At 34.5% G+C, this 13,526-nt stretch overlaps 1 protein-coding gene across 1 annotated transcript in view; it reads left to right on the forward strand.

The window, feature by feature from the left end:
- The first annotated feature begins 10,695 nt into the window (after positions 1 to 10,695).
- The window catches only part of LOC134690740 (protein tyrosine phosphatase type IVA 2-like), a 32,667-nt gene continuing 29,836 nt past the window's right edge, over positions 10,696 to 13,526 (forward strand). The window contains exon 1 of the mRNA XM_063550789.1: positions 10,696 to 10,867. The gene's annotated coding sequence lies outside the window, so the exon portion shown is untranslated. The remainder of the gene's footprint in view (positions 10,868 to 13,526) is intronic.

Below are 13,526 nucleotides of genomic sequence, written 5' to 3' on the forward strand. Positions count from 1 at the left end.
AATTGTCCCAGGTTAGGAAGAGTTTGGACGGCCGCTAACATATTTGATTTTTACTATAGGTGAATTAATGCGGTATGGGCTTTGCTCATTGTTTTAGGCCGTACAGTGCACAACTCTCCACAACAGACCAAATGACACAGAAATTAACAACTATAGGTCACCATACGGCCTTCAACATTGAGCATATTTGTCCAGCAGCCTTGTTAGGTCCTGTCATTTCCAAAACTATTTAAAAGCCTTTAAAGCAAGAGTTCCAAGTGGTAAAGTTGAAGTCAAAATATTAAGGACCTAACACATGTTGGTTGGCCATTATGGAGTATCTGTTTCACAGATGAGGACATGTATGTCATAATTGTCCTAACTACAATAATGTCCTCTTTTTCTAGAATGACCTACATAATTAGACTTATCACTTTATTTGTACTTACAAAAGCAGTAGTTTGCCACATGTGGAGCAGGATTTTCTTACACTTTCAGAGCAGTAGAAGTAGTTTGCCACATGTGGAGCAGGATTTGCTTACACTTTCAGAGCATAAGAAGTAGTTTGCCACATGTGGAGCAGGAGTTGCTTACACTTTCAGATCATTAGCAGTAGTTTGCCACATGTGGAGCAGGATTTGCCTACACTTTCAGAGCATTAGCAGTAGTTTGCCACATGTGGAGCAGAATTTGCTTACACTTGCAGATCATTAGCAGTAGTTTGCCACATTTGGAGCAGGATTTGCATACACTTTCAGATCATTAGCAGTAGTTTGCCACATGTGGAGCAGGATTTGCTTACACTTTCAGATCATTAGCAGTAGTTTGCCACATTTGGAGCAGGTTTGCTTACACTTTCGGAGCATTAGCAGTAGTTTGCAACATGTGGAGCAGGATTTGCTTACACTTTCAGATCATTAGCAGTAGTTTGCCACATGTGGAGCAGGATTTGCTTACACTTTCAGATCATTAGCAGTAGTTTGCCACATGCGGAGCAGGATTTGCTTACTCTTTCAGATCATTAGCAGTAGTTTGCCACATGTGGAGCAGGATTTGCCTACACTTTCAGAGCATAAGCAGTAGTTTTCTATATGTGGAGCAGGATTTGCTTACACTTTCAGATCATTAGCAGTAGTTTGCCACATGTGGAGCAGGATTTGCTTACACTTTCAGAGCATTAGCAGTAGTGTGCCACATGCGGAGCAGTATTTGCTTACACTTTCAGAGCATTAGCAGTAGTTTGCCACATGTGGAGCAGGATTTGCTTACACTTTCAGATCATTAGCAGTAGTTTGCCACATGTGGAGCAGGATTTGCTTACACTTTCAGATCATTAGCAGTAGTTTTCCACATGTGGAGCAGGATTTGCTTACCATTTCAGAGCATTAGCAGTAGTTTGCCACATGTGGAGCAGGATTTGCTTACACTTTCAGATCATTAGCAGTAGTTTTCCACATGTGGAGCAGGATTTGCTTACCATTTCAGAGCATTAGCACTAGTTTGCCACATGTGCAGCAGGATTGCTTACACTTTCAGAGCATTTGAAATCATTTTTTGCTTTTTGTTTGGGTTTGTACCGCTCAGTCATTAGCTTTCTATTTTGTTTTTTGCTGACTCTTTTTTACTTTTGGGAGGTTTTATTGTTTTTTCTATGGTATTGTCAATTTATTTTTACTATGAGTTTGACAACCCCTTTGGTATCTGCCACCTTTCTTTAAATGATCAATTTTGGTGAAATTTTGAATGAAAATCGTATATGAAATATTTCAGTTAGGTTTCAGAATTGGTGCTGATCAAAAACATTTGATGGTAGTTATGGTCCTTAGAAATATAAAGATGTTTGTTTTTTTTGCAATCTTTAAATGTCTGTTTGTTGACATGATTTTGAAAAATTTTATACAAACAGTTTAATTCACTTACATAATATTATTAGAAATGAAAGGATTAAAAAGAGGTGATGGTTTCCAGGTGTTAACTTCACTATACTTTGCTTGATTGATATGAAACATAATACATAGGGAAGCGGGGAAAGCCTAATGAGTTTGGGGTCAACTAAGCAAAGGTCTAGGTCACTGTTTCAAATTTAAATAAAAAAAAATTAAAATGGTTTCAGGATTTTTACTAGAAATTTACTTGTTGATTGGAATGAAACTTAAAATGTGGGAAAAGCAAAGAAGCTGATTGACTTTGGGGTCAATTTAGTAAAGATCAAGGTCACATTCCCAGTTACAATACTAGACATTTTTTTGGGACATGCCATTAGTAGCTTAAATCTCCCTAGCTTGATTGGAATAAAACTTTGCCCCCTGGGAGAGATATTATCCTATTTGCCTCTCGAAGCATACTAGTATTTAATTTTGCTAAATAATATAATAGAAGAAGAAGATATTTTATTTCCAATTATGGGATTCTTAGGGCATAAATATTACAACAATGGATATAAGAAGATGTGGTATGGGTGCCAATGAGACACAATTTGTAAAAGTAAGCATTATAGGTCAAAGTATGGTCTTCAACACGGAGCCTTGGCTCTAACCAAACAGCTAGCTATTAATTGCCCCAAAAAATTACTAGTGTAATTGTAAAACCATTTAAATAGGAAAACCAACGATCTAATCTAAATAAAAAACGAGAAACGAGAAAAACTTATGAACCACATCAACAAACAACAACTACTAAACATCTGATTCATGACTGAAGGAATGTGCATACTACTGCAACCCAATTTTGCATGATGACCACCCGCATGGATTTTCTTGTCGAAATTCCTAATTTCAATCTTTTAAAACCAACCAATGTAGCCATTGATATGTTGGGATCTTGTTATTTATTGTACAATAGAACATATAAAACAAGAATGTGTCCTCAGTACACGAATGCCCCACTCGCATAATCATTTTCTATGTTCAGAAATTGGGGTAAAATCCCTAATTTGGCATTAAAATTAGAAAGATCATATCATAGGCAACATGTGTACTAAGTTTGAAGTCGATTGGACTTCAACTTCATCAAAAACTACCTTGACCAAAAACGTTAACCTGAGGCGGGACAGACGGACGAACGGACGCACAGACCAGAAAACATAATGCCCTTCTACTATCGTAGGTGGGGCATAAAAATATGACAAGAAAATGGTTGATAGTGTTAAAGTATGAATAAACGATCAAACTAATTAAAATATTGGTCTCTGATTACGTTATACTACATAGTGATTACGTTATACTACATATGTAGTATAACGTAATCAGAAACCGATATTTTGATTAGATTGAATAAACGATATTTGTTTTACCTCATGACAGTCACACAGCAACCCAACAAAACGACTTGAGTGGTCAACATACGGTCTTTAACAATAGGATACAGCTATACAGTATGTACAACTCTCTATCGCAAGAGCAGTATTTAAAGTATAGTCAAATTATTTAAATAAATATCAAAGACTATCAATACAAGAGGCTGTGGATCTGAACTTCCAAACTGTAAACTTTCCATTTCTATGTAACAACATTTAAGAAGCGATTGCATACGGAGAATTTATCTCACAGTTAATACAATACATCTGGGCGTGTATTTCTTATCATGATTTCCTTGATAGAGGGTTGATGCCTACAAGGAAGCTATTAAACTAAGAGTTCCAAGTTATGAAGTTGCAATCACCTCTTCGTAAATTCACAAAGGGTTAAATTTGCCCTAAGTTTTTCCTTGATAGAGGGTTGCTGCCTACAAGGAAGCTATCAAACTAAGAGTTCCAAGTTATGAAGTTGCAATCACCTCCTTGTAAATTCACAAAGGGTTAAATTGGCCTTAGTAATATTACTTTTGATACAAAATAAATACATTTTGGCACATCGCATTAAAAATGAAAAAGTATTGACTCTTCAAATAAGTATGCATTATTTGTGTTGTAACGTCAGATTTGGTCAAATGCATGCATGTTCAGTCAATTCGTAAACGCTTTTAGCATAGTTTACTATTTATTGTCATCATTTGCAACTTTTTGGTTACAGAAAATTTTGGGATCCTAGGTTGCAGCCAAAGTCTTCCTCGAGCTTTAAGTTCGAAAAATTCACAATACAATGTGGTGATTTTGATACCAAAATGTTCCCTTGTATATACGAAAAGATTTATTCTAACAAAGAAGTAAGGCTTTTGTTATAGATTTTGAAATCTCATGATAAAGTTGAAATTTGAAGGCCATATTCTATAGTTGTAACTATTTTCATGATATAAAAAGAAAAACAATTTAGATTTCAAAACACCCGACAAAATCCTGGATCCGCCCCTGATGGTACAGTTGTGTAACAGAACAACTAAACTGTTTACATAAGAACGTGTCTGTTCAACATGGTTCATCCAACCTATCATGGTTAAGTCTAGTTTCTCGCGTACTATAATATATATATATGCCAACTATATTTGATGTACACTGTAAAAAACGTGCTTAGAATTTAAACACTTGTGATACATGTTTAGGTCTAAACGTGTTTAGGATTGTGTTTAATTTCTAAACACATTTTTCAGTAAGCACATTATATCTAAACATGACGTGAATTTAAACACGTTTAAAAATGAAATTGTATAGAAATTAAACACATTTTTCTAAGCTAAACACGATTCTAAACACAATCCTAAACACATTGTACTGATACACGTTTAGATCTAAACATGTCAAAAAAAGTGCACAAAAGATGTGCTTAGAATTGTGTTTAGGATCTAAACACAATGTTTACAGTGTATGGAATGATTGTATAGTATTTTTTGTGCGGTTGATCTGACCAGGCCCTTATTTTCGTGGTTCATTGCAGTCAAAGTTTTCTTGAGTATGTCTTTTTATAAACTATATTTAAAAGAAATTGGTTGCTCTGTATGATTTGGTGTTTTCAATGATGATTGTAATGCCGTGGTACGTGTACCATTTAGCACGGTGACAGTGAATCTAACCTAGACCTCACTCAGTTACATGGTGTATCAGTTGAGAGAAAATCTTTTTTTGTAAAATACTCAATTGAATTTTATCCTAGTTTTTTCTTAGAACTTTCTGCATATATATTTGATCATGATCAGTAAAGCAGACGAGACATTTCAGCTGGTATACATGCACTTCTTTTTATGATTCTATGGAACGCCACGACTGCCTTATGTTAATAATCAGCATTATACGCAGTGTTCACAGCATTATATGAAGTGATCACAGCATTATATGTAGTGCTCACAACATTATATGAAGTGATCACAGCATTATATGCAGTGTTCACAGCATTATATGCAGTGTTCACAACATTATATGAAGTGCTCACAACATTATATTAAGTGCTCACAACATTATATTAAGTGCTCACAACATTATATTAAGTGCTCACAACATTATAATAAGTGTTCACAACATTATACGTTTTTTGTTGTATGATGAGATTGATGTATGATGAGATTTATGAATGATGAGATCATTCGGTAAACTTCGTTTTTTAGCGGAAATTACCGAAAACATAATTGGTAAATTACGGTAAATTAATGCCCAGCAAACAAATTTAAACAGTTATTATTATATATGTGATCATTAAGGCAGTATACAATATTTAAAACGGATTGAAATAAGTAAATTAAGAAGTATGATCAATTTAACCCAAGTTTATTCCACACCAGGGCATTTTAAACTTATTTTGAGGATTAGTTTCACCATATTCACAACTTAATATGTATATATATTTACTAGAACAACATCCGTGATATGGCGGGTCTGTGACTGAATTAAAGAATATAACTATGCGTAAGCCTTATTTTAGTATTGGTATTGTCATCTGATAAAGTCATGCCGATTATAAGATGAAGTTTTCTCTGCTTTTAACATCTTTCTGTTTGAACCCGTCGACCTGCATGGAACTTGTCAATTTAATATTGGTATTATTGATTTTGTTTGGAAAACAAAAGTCTCTGGAAAGGAGTATTTTTTAATCAACAGTTTTGTCCTTTATGAGTTATGAATAAAATTGAATCTTTGATTCGCTGTTTTACGTCTAACAAATTGAAAACTGTACATGCTGTACCTATACGCCTTATTTTAAGTCCAGATTTTTATTATTCGTATTGCCATCTTAGAAAGTCATACTGATTAAAGTACTACAATCGGGAACAATGTGACAATGATTGAATTAAGTAGTTTCAACCCTGTGATTACGACCCGTGTATATAGCAAAATCTTAAATACAGCGTTTCGTGGTACTCCTGTCAGATGCGGAACGTACAGATAATGTAATAGTTAACAGGTGAATATATTATTGGTATCGATTCGACCCGGAACTTCTTAATTATTGGCAATATTAATTATGTGGAAAACAAAAGGGTCTGGAGTGATGTTATTTTTAATCAACAGCATGGTACTTTATTAGTTATATATACTCTCAGATCAGTACTTATAGTGTCTTTTAATTGTTGGGATATACAAGTACCCGCCCACATGCACGTTCACTCTATTTTCTTGTTAGATCATATGTATTTATATGTGTACCCATCTAATGAGTTAATATAAAAAAGAAGATGTGGTATGATTGCCAATGAGACAACTATCCACAAAATACCAAAATGACACAAACATTAACAACTATAGGTCACCGTACGGCCTTCAACAATGAGCAAAGCCCATACCGCAAAGTCAGCTATAAAAGGCCCCGATACGACCATGTAAACCAATTCAAACGTGAAAACTAACAAGCCTTTTACAACTGATTTTCATAGTTCGTTCTTATGTTGTTCTGTTACGCCACTGTCCCAGGTTAGAGGGAGGATACCAACATCCCGCTAACATGTTAAAACCCGCCACATTTTGCATATATGTGGCCGTCCCAAGTCAGGAGGTGCCTTTATTTCAGTAGTTGTCGTTTGTTAATTAATGTGTTATATACATGTTAGTTTTTCGATCGTTTGTTTTCATTTTGTATCATTTCGGGGCCTTCTATAGCTGACTATCCGGTATGGGCTTTCCTCATTGTTGAAGGTCGTACTGTGGCCGTTTAGCTGTTTAAAATTTCTGTGATGTCATTTTGTCTCTTGTGGAAAGTTGTTTCATTGGCAAGCATACCACTTTTATGTATATATGTACCGTGCAAACTGACGAACAAACGTAGTAAACGTTTTATTCATCCCCAAAACCCCATTTTTCATAAGAGACTTTAAATGAAAATGTTAAACAGGGTCTTGAAAGGGTAAATTTTTCTATGAAAGTTTAAATTTCTATATAAGACTGCTGATCATATTTAGAAGACAATCTTAGTACTTGCCGTGCTAAAAAGCTTGTAAAAAAATGGAATAATTGATGTAAAGTTATGTTTAACACCTACAGTGAAATGCTTTAAACTGCATTTTCCATATCTGTTAGATACTTATTCATGTAAAAATGCCAAATTCTGAAAATCGATGCCAAAAATGACTCTATCATGACATATATAAGCTAGCGTAATATGGCACCTATTTGTTATAGAAAGCTGACTGTTTTATTTAAAAGGTAATTAAGCTTTTTAAAACTGAGTACGGACTATAAAGTGGCACCTTGCTAAATCTCTTCAGTGGGAAATGAACTCGAGAATATATCATACAAATTTACCTACGATATTTCATTAAATAAACTTTTTATTATTTAACTTACATTTTGCCATTCGGATTGCTTACGACGAACAGAACTACTTCAATCATTCACCTCTCAGTTTCATCTTTTCCTTACTTATTTCAATCAGTTTTAAATATTGTATGCTACCTTATGATAACATGATTTTAATAACTTTTTAAATTTGTTCGCTGGACATTACCGTAATTTACCAATTATGGATTCGGTAATTTCCGCTAAAAAACGAAGTTTACCGAATGATCTCATCATTCATAAATCTCATCAAACATCAATCTCATCATACAACAAAAAACGTATAATGTTGTGAACACAATATATAATGTTGTGAGCACTTAATATAATGTTGTGAGCACTTAATATAATGTTGTGAGCACTTCATATAATGTTGTGAACACTGCATATAATGCTGTGAACACTGCATATAATGCTGTGAGCACTGCATATAATGCTGTGATCACTTCATATAATGTTGTGAGCACTACATATAATGCTGTGATCACTTCATATAATGCTGTGAACACTGCGTATAATGCTGATTATTAACATAAGGCAGTCGTGGCGTTCCATATGATTCCATTTATATTGGTAGGCTAGCTGCGTGTAGACTATAGACTGCCTGGCAGCATGTGTAACGAACCAGAATAATTGGTAGACTAGCTGCGTGTAGACTATAGACTGCATGGCAGCATGTATAACGAACCAGAATAATTGGTAGACTAGCTGCGTGTAGACTATAGACTGCCTGGCAGCATGTATAACGAACCAGAATAATTGGTAGACTAGCTGCGTGTAGACTATAGACTGCCTGGCAGCATGTATAACGAACCAGAATAATTGGTAGACTAGCTGCGTGTAGACTATAGACTGCATGGCAGCATGTGTAACGAACCAGAATAATTCAGATCTCTTTGAAAATATTGGAGCATATAATCACGAGCAGCATTATGAAACACCTAGAGAAACACACCATACTAACAGACGCAGAGCATGGCTTCCGTTATCACAGATCCTGTGAATCTCGATAAAAAATATCTGTCCAGGATCTAACCAAAACAGTCGATAACAGTGGACAAACAGATGTCATCCTCCTGGACTTCTCCAAGGCTTTCGACAAGTTACCACATAAGCGACTTATGCATAAACTACACCACTACGGAATACGGGGCAGTCTCCATAGCTGGATTGAAGACTTTCTAAACGAAAGAACACAACATGTTGTTCTTGAAAACGGAAAATCCAAAACTGCACTTTTCCAATTAGGAGTTCATCAGGGCAGTGTCCTCGGGTCCATCCTTTTTTACTTTATATTAACGACCTTCCAGATTACACAGTTAACAAACCATCAGTTAGACTCTTTGCCGATGACTGCGTCTTGTACAGGGAGATACAAACACCACAGATGCAGAACTACTACAAAAAGACCTGGAAACCCTTCAAGAATGAGAGAAAGTTTGGCTCATGGAATTCCATCCCAAAAAGTGCCAAGTCATTCACATTACCAACAAGAGAAAACCAATTAGACAGCCATATAACATCCATAGTCATGTCTTTAATAGAGGAAGTAGAATGTGCAAAATACTAGTATCAGGTGGCCAACATCCACCACAAACTGAACTGGACTACTCAATTAGACCCAGTAGTAAGAAAAGCTAGTTAACAACACCAGGGCTGCAGAGAAATAAATCCCAATGCCCACGAAAGACTAAGGAACTCTGCTAAAAGACCCTTGTGAGACAAGCATCATTTGGGATCCACACACAGCAAACAACATCCACAACCTGGAAATGGTACAACGTAGGGCAGCAAGATTTGTTACTGGTGACTACCACCGAACCACCAGTGTAACAAACCTATTAAACCAGCTGCAATGGCCAACCCTACAAGAGCGTAGAGCTACGAACATAGTCATAATGATGTACAGCATAGTTAACCACCTGGATGCAATACCAACATCTTGTCTATTTTCAACAGCAGCAACATTAAGAGGACACAACCAAAGATTCCTTGTTCGGGCCATTCGCAAGAACGCAGATATGCCAGCACTCGTTCTTTCACTGAGATGCCATCAAATTATGGAACCAACTACTTTAGCCTGCAACTCAATTGACACATTCAAGTGTGAGTTGCAGAAGACCAAGCTGTATAAAGGGTTGTGTGCAATTTTAACTGTACATACTATTTTTTAACTGCACTGTAAATATTGGTTGTCTGCACCACGCAAAAGTTCGATAGTACAACTGATGGTGGACCGGTATGAACTGTATATGGAAGAAGAAGATATTACCGTATACCGCCATTTTGGAATAAAAAAAAGCAGTACATAGTCGGTCTAGTTCTTTGCTTAAATCTGCAAATATTTAGTCAGATTGCCAATTTATGTGTAAGACGGTTCTTTTAAACAAAGAAAAATAAGTAATTTGTTGTATTTTATATGATGTTTAACAGATATGTGAATGTCTCTCTCTCTCTCTCTCTCTCTCTCTCTCTCTCTCTCTCTCTCTCTCTCTCAAAAAAAAAAGGCCATGTAAGGGGAGGTAACTCTTATAGTATTTTTTTTTAATCACGATTGTAAAGTTATCCAAAATATTCACTTGTTTACTCATTGTACAGTAAGAAAACGAGTTTGGTGACATCATTTTTATATAATTGTTTAAAGCATATAATTAAACTGATCTCGAAAATTATATAAAAAAATCTATTTCTTTTGTTTTTAAAAAAGAGTGAATATTATATTTTTGGTAATTTTGTACTACTTGTAATTAGAAAAAATAGCATAGTGACCTATACATTTTGATAACATTTACCAGAATGCATGACAATATCTCAAATTTAACAAAGTATTAACAAATTCTATTTTAGAAAATATATATAGTACTGTAATGATACGCACAGTACATTTTAAATAAATAATTACAATCTATAAATACAAATTTATAGAAGAACCCTTCAATTTCATTTTCTTCTTATGGGCTTCCTCATCAGAATATTTGCTTGAAAGTTATTTAAATCGGTGACTTGTCATAGCTTTGTAATAATTAGGTCCCTGTTCATCAACAAGTGACTCATTGTTGGTTGTTAGTCACATCTGTAAATCAATATTACCCCCCTTGTGCCCCAATGTACTCGTGACGTCACAAGTCTGACAGCCATACTTGCTTGAGCGGTTGTGTAGAGGTGAAAACATTTAGATTTCCCATTTTTCTGTACCGTCTCGCTGTAAGAGCGAGGTAAAAGCGTTGAGTGCGATCAATGTGCAGGAATATACTGGTAAGTTGAATTGTCAACTTGTCTTTCATTGAAAATTATTTCACAATCACGAGAAACGGATCCCAGATGGGAAATTTGTGTATTGCCCATTCATTCATCTTGTGCGTGTTTCATGCGTAGGAAGCGAAATTGAAAGTTAAAATTCCTATGTTTAGAAATTACACAATACCTGATAAATATTGCAGAAATATACCTGAAAACTCAAAATGAAAAGAATGGTGTTTGATACCATTTTCTTGGTCATTGTTGGTGTTTAATTATTTGTTTAGTGAAGTTAAAAGTCCCAAATCAGGGTCGAAGATGACGACAATGACCAATTCTGGTTTTTACTCCACCGGATTCATTGATAAAGAATTTCACATTTTGGGACTTATCTTTCATTACATAATTGACCCTAAGTTTTTATGATTGCACAATATACTCCTTGTATGTCATAATGTGAAATCAAAAGTTTATTCTGTGACAAATATTTGAAGTTTAACAGGAAAATGTTTTATTTCAAAATCGGTACATGTTTGATATAGCCTGATCTGTTGGCATTCATCAGGTAAGCTCTGCGAGTTAAAACAGGGGTTGGAGGGTCCTTATTCTGATTTTCGGGCTTAAAAACACAAAATTTAAAGGTCTTGATTTAAATTAATTTAAATAATCCCGACATCGTGAAATTTGAAAAAAGAATTCCCGGATCCTGAATGGCACAATCTGGAAATCCAGAGCCTAAAACACCAGATCCCGGAATTCCTGATATAAAGGTCCTATCCCCCTCTTTAAAGATAAAAGTAATATTGGATCCCCTTTAAACATGTTAAAAGTTTTCATGGTTTTTGATACATATACAATGTGCAAAAGTAAAATTGAATCTAACAATATTTTCAACCAGACTTGTATGATTCAATAGTCAATCATGCTTTTTTTCTAAAAAAAAAACATAACACTAACCGTGTTATAATGTTGAGGTAGTTGTGGGTCTTTTACTGTCTTGGATTTCAACCAACAGAAAATTATCATTAATCATTTCATCAGAGACAATATTTAATGAAAGAATCAAGTTTGAGGCAGAATGTGTACTCTTTTTAGTATAAATGAAGCAACTTGTGTGTTTTTAAAATGCAGATAGATTTTCTTACAATGGGAGATAACTCACAATTAATTTATATGAGGAATTTATACTGGGTGGGCATCATATAACTGTTGACAATAGAATTTCTCCTACCCACCTGCATTTGTAGTGAGTCTGACTGGTAATGGGCAATAAGAAAAATAGTAAATGTTTTCTAGTTTCTCCATTTGTATAAGGTAAAAGTTTTTTGTTACAGCAGTTTAGCATGAAGGCATGGCCAGATAAACTTGAAACTTGGTACACATAGTCATGATGATGTCAACTAAGAAAACTAATGTCAAATAAAGGTGACCCAATGACCATAGAAATGTAATAAATAGGGAAATTATAACATGAGGTGAACTTTCAAAGTTCAATGACAAATTACAATTTTGTCCCCAATTTCACAGTTCACTGAACATAGGCACATGTACTTGCTAAGCTGATTTATACAACAAATACTTGAGCCCCATTGTCATAATTGTAATTTCAATTTCATAGATATTTCTGAATGCATACATGTTAAATTTAACATAGATAAAATTAAGACATTGAGAGTCATTTTCAGAGAATAAAATGATAAGAAGAAAAAAAAACATTCAATATTTTTTTAACTTCTGTATTTTTCTCTGCCCCACCCCACCCCTGTAATTCTACATGTATGTAGACAGAAGATTTTGGATCCCTTGTTTATTTCCCTAACAGCTTGGTTTGAATCAATTCAGAAATTTATTGTACAGTGTATTGTAATGCAGGGTATTAACAAATTCATTGTATGTAATTGCCATTAAACATGTATAATCATATTGCTAAATAAACAGCCTTTGGGGGACATGTCGCCCACACTATTAGAGATAAAACCTCTGATAATTGTAATACTGTATAATTAAACAAATCTGTATTATACGCTGAAATTATCAGTTGATTTATTAGTGATGTATTGTAAATGTATTAAATTGTGTAAAAAAAAATATCAGCTACATGTATGAACAAATATCGTAGAACTCTCGAGTTTGTGGATCAATATATTATAACTACCTTAGTACCTTCTCAATTTATTATCCTACATGTACATGTATATAACAACTTTATTAATCAGTGCCAGACAAGTGAACTTATTTATTAGACATGTTAGAACGTTGTCCTCTCTCTGGGTTGAATTTGTAATTCATGGGTTTTAAGACTGAAAATTGCTGCTTGAAGTCTGGGTATGTGATTTCTATATTTTCCATATGAACTGCGCTTTGTCTGTTTATCTATATGTACATGTTACACAATGAATGTCATTAGTCTATAGTAGTAAGTCTAAATGATTTGGATGTTACAGACTGCTATAGTCGTGATAGTGCTATTGTTAGTGGTCCAATGATAAATAAGTTTTTAACATTTCCTCCAAGGATACACATGTTTACAGGTAAATAACTTTATTTGGTTGTTTATTTTTCTTGCATACTTTTATTTTGATTATTTGAAGGACCACTGCAGAGAAAATTTGGTTAAATGTTTCCAATAAATATCTGATATATTTTGTTTGTTTTGATAAAGGTCATTAGGTTACAT

Source organism: Mytilus trossulus, chromosome 11 (assembly GCF_036588685.1).
Source record: "Mytilus trossulus isolate FHL-02 chromosome 11, PNRI_Mtr1.1.1.hap1, whole genome shotgun sequence".
NCBI classification, from domain to species: Eukaryota; Metazoa; Mollusca; class Bivalvia; order Mytilida; family Mytilidae; genus Mytilus; species Mytilus trossulus.